At 43.2% G+C, this 17,799-nt stretch overlaps 1 pseudogene; it reads right to left on the bottom strand.

The window, feature by feature from the left end:
• Positions 1-13,951: 13,951 nt before the first annotated feature.
• On the bottom strand, positions 13,952-14,041 carry LOC123631240 (annotated as a pseudogene).
• Positions 14,042-17,799: the final 3,758 nt, after the last annotated feature.

Raw genomic sequence — 17,799 nt, 5'->3', positions numbered from 1 at the left:
GACATTTTAAAGTCATTGTTTGATGCTAAGAAAGATGCAATTGAAATATGGAAAAATGCAGTAGAACATCCATGCCTTTGGCAGCATGCCCAAAAGTGCTTTCTTGCTTTTCAACCACTTATTGCTGCGAATCTACATTCTCCTACCTAACCCAAATCAAGACGCCCTTAAGTTCACAAATGACTGATACCCATCTAGAGGATCAACCAAAACTGCAGACTTCCTTGCTGCAACCAAATATTCAAATGTTTTCCAACAAAAAACAGACACAACAAAGTCAGTAAAAGGTTAGTTAACTTAAAAATTCACAAATACTTTTCATTTTTTGAAATTACTAAGTACATAGTAGTTAGATTTTTACAAAATAATGTGAATTTTTAAGTATATCTAACTGAAGTTTCTTGAATGCAGACTTATTTGATTACAGCTAAATTAATGTGGCCTTCTAACATGAAAAGTTTCCTTTCCCCTGTTCCTAACTGGTTTCTCCACTTGAATTTCTTCCTGCTCTAATCTAGTTCCTACATAGCAACCAAAAGCATCTGCAAAAATGTAAACAAGATCAACACTCCACTTAAAACCCTTCAGGGACACAAAAGGCTCTTAGTGCCCTAGCCCTACCTACTGCTCCAACCTCTTTAGGGGCCAGAAAACAAACCTTGTTCCCCTCCACTCTTCTGTGAATTTCTACTTTACCTTTCATGTCCCTTCCCTACAAAGCCCTTTCCTGAACACTATTATTCCTTCCCATAGTGCCCATTTCCTCCCTTATAGCATTTATCACAGCTCGTTGTTATATTTTCATTTTGTGCATTTACTTCATTAATGCCTCTCTCTCCACTCCATGAGTGCAGGGACTATGTCTGTTGTGTTCACAATACTGTGTCCTCACTGTCCAGAAGCACTTAGTAAGATCATAAGAAATATCTGTTGAACATAGATAAACAAAACAATCCCTAACCCCCAAAACACATAGGACACCGTTTCTGCTTATATTGTTTTCTATTGGCATTGAACTCCCCCTTTTCCAGCTACTAGACTCCTGTGCTACTTCCTCACTCTTTTACATAGATAAAGGGAGAACAAATCAGTTAAAAAAAGAAAAGTAATTTGGTAATAACTATGAAATTTTAGATGATATAGTAGTTTCACTTCCAGAATTTCTCTTCTAGATATATTTTCCAAGAGCACAAATGACAAAGGGTAAATTGCAAGAATGTTTCTGCAGGATAGTAGGTCATAGCAAATCTGAGAAGGAACCAGAATGCTTATCAAAGGAGTGGTTAAACAAAATATGACACCCTCACTTTGTAGAATACATTTTGTAGCCATTAACAAGAATGAGAGGTAGCATCATCACAATGGCTCAGAGCATGGACTTCAGAGCCAGATTGCATGGGTTCAAATTCACACTTTACCACTAAATATCTGTGTGACCTTTGGCAAGTTGCTCCAGGTTTTGTTTTTTTTTTTAAATATATAAATGAAAGTAATAATCATTTGTACATCAGGCGGTCGTTGCGGGGAATAAATAAGTTAATAGATAGGAATCACTTAAACATTACCTGGCAATAATAATATCTAACTGTTACATTATATATTGAACATGGAAAAATACCCATGCTAAACATTGTTTTGTTTTTAATTAACTAATTTTTTAATTGAAAATTTTGCAAGCACATGGTAAAAAAAATTTCACACAGGAGGATAGGGCATGCAATGAAAAATAAGTCTGTCTTCCACTTCAGAGGCAAGCTGTTCGCAGCTTCGTAGGACTCTTTCCAGAAATGTCTTATGTATATGCAAACTCATGTGTTAATATATTTCACACCCACCCACCCACATACACTACTTTTCCTTTTAAACCCTCTGTCTTGCAGCTTGCTTTTTACACTTTATAGTATATCTTGGAGGTTGTTCCACATCAGCAAATACAGACTTAAGTCATTTTTTTCCACTGTACAGATGCTTTTCAACTTACATGAGTTTACTTCCTGATAAACCCCTTGTAAGTCAGAGACTGTCTGTATGGAGGAAATATGTACCCAGTTTCCTATTTTTTTTTTTTTTTTTGAGACAGAGTCTCCCTCTTTTTTGCCCAGGCTAGAGTGAGTGCCGTGGCGTCAGCCTAGTTCACAGCAACCTCAAACTCCTGGGCTTAAGCGATCCTACTGCCTCAGCCTCCCGAGTGGCTGGGACTACAGGTGTGAGCCACCATGTCTGGCTAATTTTTTCTATGTATATTTTTATTGTCCAGATAATTTCTTTCCTTTTTTTTTTTTTTTTGAGACAGATTCTCACTCTGTTGCCTGGGCTAGAGTGCCTTGGCGTCAGCCTAGCTCACAGCAACCTCAGACTCCTGGGCTCAAGCAATCCTCCTGTCTCAGCCTCCCGAGTCGCTGGGACTACAGGCATGCGCCACCATGCCCGGCTAATTTTTTTCTATATATATTTTTAGCTATCCAGATAATTTCTTTCTATTTTTAGTAGAGATGGGGTCTCGCTCTTGCTCAGGCTGGTCTCTAACTCCTGACCTCGAGCAATCCTCCCACCTCGGCCTCCCAGAGTGCTAGGATTACAGGTGTGAGCCACTGCGCCCGGCCCCCAGTTTCCTATTGATGAACATTTTAGTGGGTTATAGTCTCTGTCTGTTACATACAATGCTGCAATTAATATCTTTGGATATATCCAAAATGTGGTTTACTTTAAAAGAAGCCATGCTTCACATTTTGTTTTTAAAAAAGCATGTTTGGGCCAGGTGCAGTGGCTCACACCTGTAATCCCAGCACTTTGGGAGGCCAAGGCAGGAGGATTGCCTGAGTTCAGGAGTTTGAGACCAGCCTGGGCAACATAGCGAGACCTCATCTTTATAAGAGATAAATAAATAAATAAAACAAAAAAGCACGTTTGTGTGTGCATGAGTGTGCACCCACTGAAAATGATTGGAAATCTGTAGGAATTTGGAATGCAAGGAATGGAGAGAGTGAAAGACAGTTTGAACAAAAAGAGGCTGCATGTTTAGGTGTTTTGTTTTTAAAAATGTTACCTACACAATGAAACATTCCCAGAGGTTGTCCCCTAATATAGCGGCAATAATTTCCTCTTCTGGCCCTCCCAGCTCTCAGTTCATACCTCAGTTACAGCGAGAGTTGTACCTGGCTCCCCTGCTAGCCTGGGAGCTTGCCTAGTCATCTTCATATCCAATACCCAGCCCAGCGCCTGCTGCACAGAAGGTGTTCATCAAACACTTTTGGAATAAATGAAGCTACTCCTCTGAACCCAGTTTCCCTGTATATGAAATTAGGACGATAAAGCAACCCACAGCTTATGGCTATCCTGAGAAATTACTGAGCAATGTGAATGTTCTGAAAAAAGATGAAGCAGTGTGTAAAAATACTCAGGAGTAGCTGCTTCATCTGAAATTTATCCTGTGGGCTGACCAGGTCAAAATGCTTGCAGTGTAGCTGGTTCAAAGGCTGGTGGCAGCTTCCCCATGTGAGACTAGCCTGTTAAATTTGTTTCCAGACAAAAGCAGGACGGAACAGGAGGGGTACAGTTGTCAGCTGAGCAGAGTTCTGCTGTCAGGTCTTCCAGATCTGAAGCCATCTGGGTCTGTTTCCACCCCAGAAGTAAATCATTTTGGAAAGATTGTGCCCCCTGAGCTGCATGTATGTTAAAAAATTGGAGCTTTCATATTAGAAATCACCCAAGGACCAGAGAGTAATGCTTAAAGTACTGTAGGGGGATAAAGATGTGGTCCCTTTCCTCCCTATCATAGGGAGCAGAACCGATACTCATGTAACAAAAGACAGGTTAACAAGAGAAAAACACAACAAATTCATTTAATTAAAGTTTTAGATGACATGGAGCCTTCAGAAATGAAGACTCAAAGACCCAGGGAAAAGTGTCTGTTTTTATGCTTAGGTTCAATAACGAGCAGATAGTCATGTAGAAATGGGATTGGACAAAGGGGATGATCTAATAGTAACAGACTGAGGGGGGAAAACCATCAAGGCCTGACTGTTCAGATTCTTCTCGGCCAGTCTGTGCGGCATTCCTTCCTCCTGGGTACAGGGTAGGACCCCTTCTGGAATGAGGGTCTTCTGACCTACTTTCAGACAGGGTAGTTCAGAGAATTTCTTCATGGCCAGCTCCTACACAGAAAGGCAGAGGGAGGTTAGAGTAATATCCCTAGGTTTTATGGCTGGCTTTGGGGGATAGGGGTTCTAGTTTCTATGGCCTGCCTTGGGCCATAGAAACAGGGAAGCAGGAGGAAAAAGGACAGGAAAGAAAGGTCAGAAAGAGACTTTGCTTCTGAGGCCCTTGCAGTGTCCTTTAGTTTGAAGTATTAATACTTAGGATGCCAAAGTGCCATACTTTGGGGTGTCATTTTCTGAGCCCCAGCAGTAGTAAGCAGATGATGATGACTTCATTCAACATACAGTAAGTATTTACTGAGCAACTACTCTGTACGTGGCAGGCATTGTTCTAGGTGCTGGAGATATAACAATTTGAAAACAAAATCTCTCCCTTCACAGAGTTTAGGCAGATATATACAATAAACAAATAAAATGATATTAAATGTAAATCAGATAGTGCTAAGAAAACTATAGTAGGTGCCGCAGGTTGTACCTTGAGACAATATTTGGCATGCTTGATGACTATAGACACTGCTCTTGGGATCACATCTTTGGAAGGGAGGGGAAGGAAGCAGGATTGAGCAGAGGGAGAAATCAAGTTGTGGGGCAGCCTCACGACAGCCTCAGCTGACCCCTTGGGGAGTGCCAGGGCTAAAATGGCCCATCTGAGTTGCCCCCTGTGGGGCCCAAATGGCCATCCTTTCTACCCCACCCCGATCAGTCATTTAACATGGGATGCCTTGAATGTAGATAAAGAAAAGAATTCAGCTGGGTGTGGTGGTGCACACATATAGTCTCAGCTACCTGGGAGGCTGAGGTGGAAGGATCCCTTGAGCCCAGGAGTTCAAGGCTGCAGTGAGCCATGATCGTGCCACTGCACTCCAGCCTGGGTGACAGAGTGAGATCCCATTGCAAAAAAAAAAAAAAAAAAAAAGAATTCAGAGGACTGAGCCTGTGGGAGTCCAACATCTAGTGGTAGGAAAAGCCAGCAAAGGAGATGGAGAAGGAACAACAGGGAGGTAGGAGGAAAACCAGCAGTGAGTTGTCCTGAAAGCTAAAGAAAGCAAGAGCTTCAAGAAGCAAGGGCGGACCAATCGTTTTGAGCGCTGCTGAAAGGCTGCAGGTAAGGACTGAAAGTTGCCCAGTGGAATTGCATCGTGGAGCTTATCGGTGACCCTGACAAGAGCAGGTTCCATGGAGTGGGCTCAGGACAGAGAGGGAGGCGAAGAAATGGAAAGGGGGATTACAGACAATCCTTTCAGAGTTGTGCCATACAAGGGGACAGATGTGTCAGTAGTCAGAAGAGGACAGGGGGTCAAGGATGGAAGGATTACAACACATTTGCAGGCTGAAGGAAAGATCTAGCAGAGAGAAGAAATTTGTTGATGTTAACCTCTGTTGAATACTTACTAAGTCCCAGGAGCTGTGTTAGGCATTTCATATGGATTATTTCCTTTAACATGCACACCAGACCAATGAGGTAGATAATATTGTTATCCCCATTTCACAGAAGACAAAACTGAGGAATGGAAAGGACTGGTTTCATGGCCACGGGCATACAGCTAGAAGGTCGGGGGAACTTGGGTGTGAGTAGCATGTCTGGCTCCGAAGCCCATGTTGTCCCTTTCTCCTTCACCTGAATTCATTTCATACCACAAACTGTAACCGCTGGCTGGAATTTGTATCCATTATCATTTGTTCCCCTCTTGATAGGGAAACAAAATTATTAGCCTTTCAAGACTCCGCTGAAGCTAATCCCCTGGAATCTGTATCTGACCGTTCCTACCCCTGCCCCCTCTGCTTCCAGAGCAAGCCTCTAGCATGGCCCTATCAGGCGGCCCACCCACCACCGCCTCATTGTGTCTGTTTCCAGCCTGTCTCCTGCTCTGCCTCTAATTGATCTTTCTACCCCTGGCTGGCTGGACAGGCCTTCAAACAATAAATGTTCATCACGGAGTTGAGTGGATGGATGATCGAATGAACATAAAGGGCAAACTGGAAATATTGGAAGCCACAAGACAGCTGAATATGGGCATCTACATTCCTGAGCTGAATTCACACAAAAGTGCTCTCCAAATTCAAAGTGCAAAGGGATCCTTGGGGAGTCGGGCTTTGAGGGTGAGGGTGCTTGTTAAAAAGTACAGATTCCTGGGCTCAACCCCTAGCAATTCTATTCCGTGTGTCTGAGGTGGAGTACAAGAGTTAGTATAAGAGGTTTTTTCCCTTCCCAAGGAATTCCATGCAAGTGCTCCATGGCTCTAACCACTAGAAGGTCAGGGAATCAGGAGAGTTGGCTTCTAGTCCACATTTTACCGCATAATCTGGGTAGGGTTGCCAGGTAAAATAGTGCATACAATATTTGAGACATGCTGTACTAAAACATTATTCATTGTTTACATGAAATGCAAATCCCACTGGGCATCCTGTATGTCTCTTTGCTCAATCTGGCACCCTTGCAGCTGGGTGACCTCAGCCAAGCTGCATAACTCCTTTGAGCTCCAGTCTCCCACTCTAGAAAATCGAGAGATTGGAGCTTTCCTTATTGTCCTGAGGGTTAAGTATGATCTTCATGTAAAGTGCTTAATGCAGTGAATGCCACAGAGTAGCTGCCAAATAAATCAGCTGTTAGAATCCATGACATTAATTTTAATTCTGATCTCTCCTAGAACATTAAAATAGAATCCATCAAATGAGATTTACGCACAGTTTCTCAGAAATGCATCTTACGATCCATCTGAATCTGCACCGTCTGGCAGAGGACTGGGGTGATGAGATATGGAGAGCTTGGGTCAGTCCTGGGCCCCAAATAGAAGGTCAACGGGGGACATCTAAATTCTCATTCAGACGCTAATTTCTCACCCAGATCTTGGAGTTTCCCTAAACCCGCAACTAGTTAAAAAAAAAAAAAAAAAAAAGGTGTGATTCTTCTAGAAACCAGTAGGGGGGAGTGTGTGCATGTTGGAATAAAGATACCACAGGATGCAGTCACATGTGCCTGGCTGCAGGTTTTCCACATTTGGGGAACAACGATGGGGAGTGCTCTGGTTAAGGGGAGGGTCAGTGTGGACCCCCAAGACGCCAGGAAAGGTAGCCTATACAGGAACAGCCCCCATGGGCCATGGATGGGAGAATGTTGTGGAAAATGAGAAACCAAGGCAGATTTGGGCATACACTGTGCAGAAGGAAAAAGAGACTTTGTGTGTTGAAAGACATCAAAGAGCTAAAAGCAAGTGACAGACCAAGAGAAACATTTGTAAATTACACTACAAAGAATTCCAGAATGTATAAAGAGGTCCCACCAATCATTAAACCAAAGACTAAAAGAAAAATGGATGACAGATACGAACACAGGCAATTTATATAAGAAATACAAATGGTTAGTAAACATATTTTTAAAAGATTAATCTCTTTAGTAACAAGGAAGTACAAATTAAAACATGGCAGGGGGGTTCTGCCTTATTTCCTTATGATTATGATTCATGGAGCACCTATTCTGTGCCAGGCATTGTGCTAAGAGCTTTCCAAACGTTAACCTGGGCATTTAATCTGTACAAAAACTCTGAGAAGTGGGAGCAAACATTATCTGAGTTTTACCCATAGAAAACGGCAGCTCAGAAAAGTTAGTGACTTGCCTGGTGTTCAGCGGGCTGGGAAGGGCAAGCAGGGTTCTGACCCAGGTGTGTGTGGTTCCAAGTCCTTCCTCTCCCCACACTGGTTTTTCTGGGACTTCAACTGATATGTCCAAGCAGCATCTCGTGCTTCAAAACGGGGCCTCTAAGAAGGCCCTGCAAGCTGTGAGCTCCAAGCAGCCCAAGAGGAACGGAAAGCAAAAACCAACCAACAAAACCTCGGAAAGTCAAACAGCCTTGGAAGTGGGCCGGGGGAAGCAGTGAGTTTTGGCAGGGAGTGGAAAATGGGGATTTGGGGACCAGCAAGATGAGATGGGGTTTTGGGACGCCAAACTAGGGGGTAGAGGAAACAGTTCATGGCACATGCTAAGCTGGATGGAGTCTGGCTGGCCTGAAGTTTCACCTCTCTTGGAGGCTGGAAGGCTAGGAATCTGTTTGTGGGTCCACTGCATGCTGAGCTGCCATTCTCATATCTAAACCTTCCAGGCCTGACACTGCAACTCCCTCCCTCTTTCTCGCACCTCCTGGCAGCAGGGGCTCCAGTGAATGGACAAGTGCCACAAATTCTTGTCCCTTCCCCCTCATTTTACATAGCCAAGCCCTGGGACAAAAGGCGCCCAGAGTCTGGGGCTCCTTCATCTGACTCAGGCCAGCTCCGGGGAGTGCCAGACAGCTGGAGCCGAGCTCCACACCACACCATTTACATTTCTTACAGCCTCCCCTCCCCATATTCCTCTCTCCCCACTCAAGGCCATGGCCACAGGCCCACTAGACCCCAGAAGCCTCTGCATAGTTCCCTGGAGGTGGAAGGGAGTTGCCCCTGGAGCAGATGGGCAAGGGCAGCAGGGGTACGGGTGGGCGGTCCACATCTGAGCATCCAGGGCTGCAGAAGCAGATCCTTTGTCTTGGACAATGCATCCCACCCGCCAGGCAGCAGCCACGGGAAGCTCCTGGCCTGTCACTTTGAGCAATAGATTCCAGGCCCCATGCAGTGGCTGCCCTGTAGGATATGGGACCCTCTTTCTTGGAGGGTTCCCTGTGGAACTTTCTTGGATTGGTTCCCTGTCACCTTGGATGGTATCCTAGTGGTTTTATCCAGTGATAAATACAACTACTATTTATTAAGCACCTACATGTGTGCCAGGGACAGTGGCAAGTACTTCTGTCTGTTCCCTCATATAATCCTCATAATAGCCCAAGGTGAAATATGTACGGGCCCATTTTCCAGATGAGGAAAGGGGCTCACTCCAGGCCTCCTCATGGTTGGCAGTAGGGCCAGGGTGTGAATATGAGGACTGCCTGGAAACTCCTTCCTCAAACTCTCTTGCACAATCCCTCAGTCTGTACTGTTTACCTGTTCACTAGCTCCAAGATCCACACACCATCGTCCCGCCCCTTCCTGATCTTCAGGGTCGCCCCACCTGGGCTCTCCCGGCCCTTCTTGGCAGCCTCCTGTAGAAGTCCACATTTTGTTTCAAGTTCAGCAGGGGAGGCCAGGAAAAGGGGCAGTTATTCCTCACCTCTGTGAGAAGCCCTGTGGAGATAGAGGCCTGGCTTGGATTTCCTGCTCCCCGGTTCCTCCTCCCTCCCTTGCAAGCCTTGCCCCTGTGGACCAGGCTTAGCTTCAGACAAAATGAGCACAGGTTGATTCTAACTGGCATGTTCCACCTCTTCCAATAGCCTTCCAAAGCCCCTCCAACGTCCTAGGTTATGGGCTAAGAAATCAAAAGGCACCCTGCAGTGAGAGCAGGAAGACCCTGTACCTTGGCCACCACCTGCCTTAGAAAGGCCAAAACAGAGCTCACAAAGGTGGTCATAGGTTCGGTCAGCCCAGCCAGCATTCTAGCAGGGCCCAGTGGATCCCTGAGGTCTCCTGAAGGGATCAGCCACAGCAATCCCATATATGTACCCAGCAAATGACATCACAAGGTGCTTCCTTCATTCACTGACCAAGAAATAAAAATACATAAATATTTATCTACATATTAAGTTCCTTGACGAAGCAATTCCACTTCGTGACTCTTAGATTAATGGAAACATTTGCACAATTCATGAAAATGTGTTACTTCAACAGTGTTTCCAAGAGTGAAAACTAGATACAAACTAAATGTCCAATGGCAAGGGACTGCTTGAATAAGTGATAATACATCCCTACAATAAAATATTGCACAGCTGCTAAAATGTGGGAGGTATTTTTATATGTATTGTCAAGGGAAGAGATTCATGGCATACTGTAGGGTCAAAAAGAGCAAATTGGAGCTGGAGTATATCCAAGTCAAAGTAAATAAATAAATTTCTTTTTTAAAAAAGAAGAATTTGTGTAATATTAATAGTATATCTGAGCGTAACCTGGATATAAAAAAAGAAAAAAAATAGTATATCAATGTCATTCCATTTTGTTTTTAAAATATATTTATTAAGATAGAAGATATATAGATATTTTTTTTTAACCTGAGTACTTAGGGCAATAGTTCTCAACTTGACTCCACATTAGAATACTTGGGAATTAAAAAAAAATCTAGAGGCCCAAGCCAGGCTCCAGACCACTTACATCTAAATCAGGTGGGAGGGAGGCAGTTTTTAAACTTCTCCAGGTAACTCCACTGAGCAGCCAACTTGAAAAACACCATCCTAAAGAAACAGAAGGAAGGAAAGGTTGATTCAGAAAGGAAAGTGTGGTGATAACCTTTTTATTCTACATGAAAGCTGAACAGATATTACCTGCCCTGCTCTTTCTGGGGGGAATAAACGGGGCCCTGGGGGAGGGGGCAGGCTTGAATTATTACTAGACTTTTTTAAGCGCTGAGTTAGTTGAAGTCCAGCCTTTAGCAATATCAAACTTTCTGACTATACCTGAGGCATCATTCTACGAGGTGGCCACTTGACTTCAGGAGATCAAGTCTTCAAGGACAGAAAGAGGAAAGAGCTCATGTTGCTGCCTCATTCTGAAGGCCAACGGCCACCTCCTCATTGGTGAAGCAGACCCGCAAAGCACCCTGCAGAGGTTCTCAATGAGTGGCAGTTTACTCATTTCAGGAACTGAGGGAGCTTAGAGGTCATCACAGTGCCTGCTGAGTACCAGGCATGTACACGTTACATCGTGGAATCCTAGCAAGCTTTGAGGCATATACTGATACCCTCATTTTACAGATGAGGAATCCGGGGCTTACTGGGGTTAGTATCTTGTCTGAAGCTAGTATTAAAAGGCAGTTCTGCCCAACTCTAAATTCTGTGCTTTGCCCCCTTCTTAGGGGCATTAGGGATGGGGAATTTATTGTGATTAGGTCCCTCATTTTCAGGCTCAACTTCCATGTGCCTCCAAAGGAAGGGAGCATGTGGCAGAAGTTATCTGGGATCACTTTGCTTAGAGATGGTAGGACACCTTAAAAGATTGTGCCCAGATGTGGTTCTGAAAGGCCTGAAGTTGAAGCCACACCATGAAAGAAAAGGAAGGTTCCACCTCTGAGCCCCAAGGGGAAATGTCAGGGCCTTTGTTCTGCACTGTAAACAGATCTGGGCAGGGGACCCCTCCCTCAGCCCCCCAACACCTTCCATTCCCTCCTCCCTCAAAGCCACTGCTGCTAACCTGGTCTTCACACCTGTGTTTCTGGCCTGGCAGGGCAAGTTTACCTTCCCACTTCAGAGGATTTGGCTCTGCTCCAAACTTGTTCTTTCTCACTTCCCTTGGCACCCAGAGCCCTTGGACGTAGTCCTATTTATCTCTTCCTACCCCTTTTCATACCATTTGGATCAAATAACCAAACGGAGTTCTTGAGCACCCTGGTAGCCAGTGGTGTTGGTAGCACTTCAGTCCTGCATCTTCCATTGCTGCCTCCACCTGGAATCCCTGCTCCGTCATCTTGTCTCCTGAGGGGACAGTGTGGCTCCTGTGCCACCTTCTCCAGGAAACCTTCACAGGTCTCCTTGTGGACTTGGGCACCTCTGCCACACGCCTTCCCATGTTTGGTCCTTGGGTTATGGTTATTTGTATGCATGTCTCCCCCACTAGACTGACCATTACCTTGAAGGTGGAAATGATATTTTCTTTGTATTTTTTTTTCCTCTTTCTTTTTGAAACAGAGTCTCGCTCTTGGATCTGTTCTGTAGGGTAAAAAAAAAGAAATGAAACAGAGTCTTGCTCTGTTGCCCTGAGTAGAGTGCAGTGGCGTCAGCCTAGCCCACAGCAACCTCAAACTCCTGGGCTCAAGTGGTCCTCCCGCCTCGGCCTCCCTGAGTGTTAGGATTACAGGCACAAGCCACTGCGTCTGGCCTCTTTATATTCATTAAGTGCCTAACACAGTGCCTGGCACATTAAAAATATTTATATAGCTGTTTGCTTATACTCTCTCCAATAAAGGATTTGAAGTACCTTACTAAATTCTGTACAGTAGAAATGGGGCTGGAAAACAACAGCAAAAGCAAGGGTATGGAGATCATAGAATAAGAGCAAATAATAACAATAAACAGAACTGCTATTTGAATGTTTACTACATGGCAAGTATTGCTCTAATTGCTTTAGATGCATCATCTCATTTAATCTTCACAATCATCCCATGAGGTAATTACAGTTACAATCGCTGTTTTACAGATGAGGAAACTGAGGTACGGAGAGGTTAAGTAACTTGCCAAGTTCACAGAGGTAGTAAGTGGATTTGAACCCAGGCAGTGTGGTTCCAGAAGCTGTGCTCACACCGGCCCTCAGAATGCCACTGTTAGGCATTCTCTGTATACAGCTGGTTTGTAAATTTGGCGCCGAGTTTCCTCGCAGCCAAAGCCAAGAAGGAAAGGTATCAATAACAGAAGTTCGTTAAAAACAATAAACCAATTGCTTGCAAGAAATGCAGCTTTTTGTGACCTTGAGTCTGAGGGAACCCATAAAGAAGATACTGCTTTCCAAATGTTACAGGTTAACATCCCATGGGTAAAAATGGTTAAACTCCTCAACGTAGGTATAGTTGTTTATAAATGATATGTATGCACTGATGAACTAATACATTACGTGCATTGTAAAACACAAAAGTAGAAATTGAAAAGAATGAGAGAAGCAGAGCGTGGTGGCTCACGCCTGTAAAACTAGCACTCTGGGAGGCAGAGGTGGGAGGATCCCTCAAGGTCAGGAGTTCGAGACCAGCCTGAGCAAGAGTGAGACCCTGTCTTTACTAAAAAATAGAAAAAAATTAACCGGACAACTAAAAATATATAGAAAAAATTAGCCAGGCATGGTGGTGCATGCCTGTAGTCCCAGCTACTTGGGAGAGGCTGAGGCAGTAGGATCGCTTGAGCCCAAGAGTTTGAGGTTGCTGTGAGCTAGGCTGGCACTATGGCACTCTAGCTCAGGAAACAGAGTGAGACTCTGTCTAAAAAAAAGAAAAAAAAGAAGAAGAGAAAATATAAATCTACATGGAAATTCTGCTGAGAAGCATCTTGCATATTCCCTTGGGTACACACAGCCCACCCCTGAGCTGCATAGATTCTAACAATAGATAATAGTAGCAGTCTTCCCATCACCCTTTCTGTAATGATCCTCAGTGGAGGATTCAAAGCATGTCCAAAGCATGACCAGAAAAAAGCAGTTCAGGGGCTGGGTGTGGTGGCTCTTTGCCTGTAATCCCAGCACTGGGAGGCTGAGGCAGGAGGATCGCTTGAGGCCAGGAGTTCGAGGCTGCAGTGAGCTATGCTTGTGGCACTGCACTCCAGCCTGGGTGACAGAGCAAGACCCTGTCTGTTTAAAAGAAAAAGAAAAAAAAAAAAAAAGAGCAATTCAGCAGTTCTAGAGGGATCAAAATAGTATGGTCCAAATGTGTACCTCTGTGATTAGCTGGTTTGATCTAATAATAACTATTTTAAAAGATGACTGGTATTCATTGAGCATTTTCTGTCTGACAATCACTGTACTAAATGCTTTACTTGTATTTCCTCATTTAATCATTATCACAGTACTGTGAGATAATTATTATCATAATCACCATTTTACAGATGGGGAAACTGAGGTTCAGAGAGGTTAATTTGTTCATGGTGCAGAGCTGGGATTTAAACCCGTGATTATTCAACTCTGAAGACAGCAATTTTAATCACCATCCAATACAGCCTCAGAAATTTTGAATATAGGTGGTCTTAAACAGTATTTTCTCCCCTTTCACAGATCTTCATTATTTACAAAAAGAATGCATTCTTTTTTTATTTTCTAATATGGAACACGTCACGAATTTGTGTGTCATCTGAATCTTCTCTGTATCATTCCAATTTTAGTATATGTGCTGCCGAAATGAGTACAAAAAGAACGTGTTCTTGTGGTAAAAATGCAAACAAAACAAAATTGAAATGTGCAATGTGAAAAAGTCACCTCTCCCCACAGACCTACTCCCCAGGGTTTCCAGTTAGTTTACTCCATTTAAAGTCTCCCAGACTTCTTCCTACTCACTAAACACGTGCTTATACAAGTATATTAGATAGATTTTTGCAAAAGGGGGTTATAAGATATATTTTACTCTGAACTCCCACTTTAACTTGGCTGTCTTTCCCGGTTGGGTCATCATGTAGGTCTGTTCACACATCAGTAGCTGGTAACATAACTGATTTAAAATACTCCCTCCTATGGAAGTAAAACTCAAGGGAAATTAAGCAGGTGGGAGGGGGCGGAGAGGATGAGTAAATTCACACCTAACGGGTACAATGCACACTAACTGGGTTAAGGGCACACTTATAACTTTGACTCAAAGTGTACAAAAGCAAATTATGTAACCAAAATGTGTACACGCCTGTAAAACTCTGAAATAAAAAAATAAATAAATAAAATATTCCCTCTTGATTTTTTCTTTCTGCTTTTTTTCTTTCCAGCTGACTCTAGAGGATGGTCCCTTTTCTTTCTCTCCCCTCTCCCTCCTGTCTTCCTACCCACTTGGCTTTAGATCTTATCTAGATGCTAACAACTCCCACACTTCCGCTCTTTACCTGAAACACTTCGTGATTTTCTGTATTTTGAGTTATTATTAGTTTTAAGCCTATTGAGAACATACTGTATTTGGAGAATATTTTTTTTTATTTGCTTGTACTTGTGAAAACAAACTCTGGAAGGAAGCTAATCAAGGTGGTTACCTGTGTGTGGCTGTGGGAAGTGGAGGGAATTGGGAGTAAATTAACCAAGACCAAGGGCACCAGGCCTGAGATGAAGAGCAGAGTGACTGGGAGACCTTGGATTTGGCCTTGTGGTCTTGTCTTTTTATGGATGAAATGGAGAAGACGGAAGAAATGAAGTGAACTTGGAGGTAGAAGACCACAAGCCCTTGAAACCCTGTTTGAGGCCTAGCTGTTCCCCTAGGGTTGGAGAGGGCTTAGTTATTGACAAGCCTTCTTCCCTCTCCAGGTAAGTTCCCTGAGGGTGGCTGCTCTGTGAAGCCCATTGCCCCAAGGGCACCTAGCAAAGGCCCTGCAAACAAAGCAGATGCCAATCTGCGTAGCCAAGGCACCTCTCCTGGCCAAGGGGCTGTCCACACTCTGCCTAAGTGAGAGCCTGGTTTCCAGGCAGGTGTCCTGCCCACTTGCTTCTCCAAAGTGATACTTCCCCTCCTCAAAAGTAAATATTTAATCTTTTTATTGTAAAAGCTATTAAACACACCCAAAATGAAACAAAAACAAACAATGCTGTAGTGAACCACTCAGAATGAACATTATAATGAAATCTTGATCCAATAATTATTACATTTTGCCACATATATTTTACCCTTCCTTTTCCCCCTGATTTTTAAAAATCAAACTCTGACTTCTTACCATTTCATCCCTAAATTCTTAAACGTATACCTAAAAAAATTGGAACAGTTTCATATGTAACCGTCTTACTATTATCATTCCTAGCAAATTGAACTAATTGCTTAATATATTCTAATACCTAATTTATATTCAGATTTACCACCAAGTCAAATGACTTGAAAGCCATAAATAATGCCACATTGGAGTTGCTAACAAAACCAGAGAAGCCAGCATCAACCTGAGAGCCCTCTCAGCACAGATCTCTGAGAAGTGCCAGTACCCAGAGTGAGGGGCTTAAGAAATACTAGTTCCTTTCCTCGGTAATAGCAAGTAATGGTAACTCTTATTACGCACGAGCCCTTCCCATCAGCACTTGCTGTGTCCCCTCCTGTGCTGGCTGGAAGACTACACCAGCTCTCTGTGTGTCTTCCGCAGCACTGAGCACAATGCCTACATAGAGTACAGACGTTCAACTAATTGTCATTTGAATGGATAATCATATTTCCCTGGTATTGTTTCCTCACAGCCAAGCAGTGACACTGTTTTATTCAATCATTTCATTGGACCTGTAAAGTTGATATCATTATCCCCATTTTACAGATGAGGAAACTGAGAGCCAGACGCGTCTAAAATCCCACAACTAGGAAGTGGGGGAGCTGAGGCTCAACTCAGGTTGTTCTGACTCCAGAGTCTGAGTGGTCGTCCACCAAGGGACTCTGGTAGGGGCAGTAAAGGCCTGAGTCCTGGGTAGAGGCAAAGAGAGGGTAAAAGAGAAGTGGGGAAGGAGGGAAGAAGGAAGGAGAAACAAAGAACAAAGAGAGAGAAACCAGGAGAGTATGTCATGGAAGTAAGACTAGGGGCTATTGGATTTAGGGCCTTTGTGTACAGTGAACACAACTGTTGTTTGTTGTGTTATGGAATGAATGGGAAGCTTTTGAGCCTCAACCTTCTTGGTCTAGAGTCAGCTCTACAGACTGGTTAGCCTGGGACGTGGCACATAGTAAGAGCTCAAATATTTTTTGGACGAATGACTGAATGCATGAATAAATGCATGAGTGAACAAATGAATGAATGAATGATGGATTATATGAAATAATATAAATTATCTAATAAGTCATTGAGTAGATGAATTAGTCGAATGGACAGATGGATGAATTCTTTAAACCATTGTAGCAAGAGGGTGAGCAGGGAAGAGAATGAATCCAATGGCAGTGTCGTTTACTGAGCACTGTAGTATTGGACCTGTGCTGAGAACTTCCCAAGCAGTTTTTCCACTTAATCTTCAAGCAACCTCTCCAGCGTTATTATCATCATTTTCTAAGTGAGGAATTAGGTCTGGGGAGGTTGGGAAACTTGTTCAACATCCCACAGGGCAGAGCTGGAACTCTAACCCCCCAAAGCCTGGACTCTTCATCGGTCAATACCCAATAAATGCTTCACTGACACTGAACCTGCTTTGGAAGCTGATGCCAGTACAGATGAGCCTCCACTTATACAGCCACTGGAAAGCTGTAAACTTAAACGTAGTTAATTACCTAGCTCATTATTTGAAGGAAGCTTTTGTATTGTATGTCTCTTTATAAGTAAAGGATTACCCCTGACTCATCTGTTTCCTAAATCTGAATTTTGCTCACAGCAAGGTACATATTAACTAAAGATGTCTGCTGTAGATGTTGGTTTGATTATTGCTGGGCACCTGGGATTTTGATGTTTGAATACTTTGTGGCCAGGTCCTTAATTTTGTGACACCTCATCTTGACAGTTTAAATAAAAGTAAATTAAAATTTACCAAACCCAGAATCTATTAAAGAAAAGATAGATACGTACCATGAAGGTAAACATAAGAGTTTCCACAGAATAAAAACCACCATAAGCAAACTCCAATTACGAAGCACAAATTTGGAAAAAATATCTCTAATTTCTATTGTAGACCAAGGGCTGTTGTAATACATATTGTACATTTATTTATGGGGGCTTGTGCAAAAAAACCCACAAATACACACACACACACACCCCACACACACCATACACCGCACAAAGCTCTCATAAATCAATAAGAAAAAGGCCTATAATCCAATAACAAAATGGGCAAAGAATATTCATAGGAAAGAAAACATGAATGTTTCTTATACATACGAAAAATGTTCTCCTTTTACTCATAATGAAAAAATATGAATTAAAACTATACTGAGGCACTAATTTTTCATCTATTAGATCAGCAAAGATTGCAAAAACATTTTTTTAATAACACATCGTGCTGACCAGGGGTAGGGAAACTGCACTCT

This window comes from Lemur catta, chromosome 1 (genome assembly GCF_020740605.2).
Source record: "Lemur catta isolate mLemCat1 chromosome 1, mLemCat1.pri, whole genome shotgun sequence".
In the NCBI taxonomy this organism is placed as follows: domain Eukaryota; kingdom Metazoa; phylum Chordata; class Mammalia; order Primates; family Lemuridae; genus Lemur; species Lemur catta.
The sequence above is the reverse complement of the archived record's forward strand: the minus strand, read 5'-3'. Positions and strand labels throughout refer to the sequence as shown.